Below are 1,596 nucleotides of genomic sequence, written 5' to 3' on the forward strand. Positions count from 1 at the left end.
CATGCTAACGAAGCAAATTCTGATGTAAGTAGAACAGAGATGATGCTAAAACAGCTCACAGCTATTTTTGCTAATATTATAAACTTCAGTGGTGTGTAGCTAGCACCGCTAACTGTAAACAGTAGCTTATGTAAGCTAACATTAAGCTAATGTTTGGCAGTTAGCACAAAAGAAGAGCTAACGGTGTCACTGCTAATGTTAGCTAACATAATGAAGCTGGTTATTTCAGAGTTTAAGCTAACACACTAAGCTGTAATGGGCTAACAGAAACCAGTGCAGCTCACTGCTAATGTAGCACCAATATTAGCTTTATTTATGAAGCTAGCTCATAAAACCGTCTGTGTTTGCGTTCAGTTTATGCTAATGCTAACCAAATGAATCATAACAACCAGGAACGCTAACGAGCTAAAACCATGACACTAACTGTCTGCTATAAAGCTAATTATCATAAAGGTTTCAACATTAAAACCGATAGCTGCGATGCTTAGCATTACCTAGCACAAATCTACTCAGTGAGGCTAAGCTAATGTGGTCTTATATAACAGACAGGATCAAGATTAGCATCGCACCGACGCTAAGAGCCACTAACGATGGGAATAACAGCGAACAGGTTAGTTTAAAAATGAGCTAATGTAGCTCAGTGCTAACGTTAGCTTAGTAAGCTAACGTTAGCAAAGGTGTTTCTGTCATCAGCTGGTTTTTCAGCTTTTTGTCTCTTCATCAGATCCGAGCATCAGGACTCGCTTCACTCCACCTGTCCCCTCTTCACTGAGACACCTGAGTCATGTGACCCAGAGGAGGGTCACGTGACCCCTGAACTCTGACTGACAGGTGTGGTGTTTCCTCCCTCAGTGAGCGTCTCTTCTCTCGTCTTTTTTCAGCCTTCATTTGAACTTCATTGGTTTTGTTTGCGTTGACGGTCTCTGAGGCTAGCTTCAGGTGATGTGACCTGGCTGCTCCTTCACCACCTGACTGATCCTCCACCTGTGATCAGGACCTCCGTCACATGAAGCCGCTGCAGTGGAGAGAAACCCTGACATGAAAACAAAGAGTGATATGAGTCTTCAGATGAAGCTGGTTCAGACGAGGACTCTACCTGACAGTGAAGTTGTTTTAAACTTTATTTATTACAGCGGTTTCAAAGACACCCGGTCCTTCATCAGAGTCTGTAAATAAAGAAGAAAACCTGTACGAGATAAGAACCTGATCTAAAGTCCTCCACATGTAATCATGATGAGAGTCAGTCTGAAACCAAACAGAAGGCCACTCCCCCGACCGCTGAGATAATAAACATCATGTTTTCATTTCTCTTTTTCTAAATGACATCAATTAAAAACAGACCACATGTTTTAATCACTTCCTGAGTGCTGACCAATAAGATCCATGATCTGAGCTCACCTGTTACTGAGCCCGGGGGTCGTCCTGTGATTGAACGAGGACCATCAGGTGGTGATGAGCTCCAGCAGCTCCGCCTACTGTTTCTGTTGCATGCTGGGACTTTTCTACGACTCCTGGTCTGACACTAAAAAAGACTACAGTCACACAGACTACAGTCACACAGACTACAGTCACACAGACTACACACAGACTACACAC

General features: G+C 43.2%; 1 long non-coding RNA gene across 1 annotated transcript in view; it reads left to right on the forward strand.

Moving 5' to 3' along the window:
* Nucleotides 1-1,356, forward strand: part of LOC117809731 — an 8,472-nt gene extending 7,116 nt beyond the window's left edge. The window contains exon 3 of the long non-coding RNA XR_004630611.1: nucleotides 1-1,356. This exon is cut by the window's left edge and continues 991 nt beyond it. This is a non-coding gene — a long non-coding RNA (uncharacterized LOC117809731).
* Nucleotides 1,357-1,596: the final 240 nt, after the last annotated feature.

The sequence above is a fragment of the Notolabrus celidotus genome, unplaced genomic scaffold (assembly GCF_009762535.1).
Source record: "Notolabrus celidotus isolate fNotCel1 unplaced genomic scaffold, fNotCel1.pri scaffold_384_arrow_ctg1, whole genome shotgun sequence".
Lineage (NCBI taxonomy): Eukaryota > Metazoa > Chordata > Actinopteri > Labriformes > Labridae > Notolabrus > Notolabrus celidotus.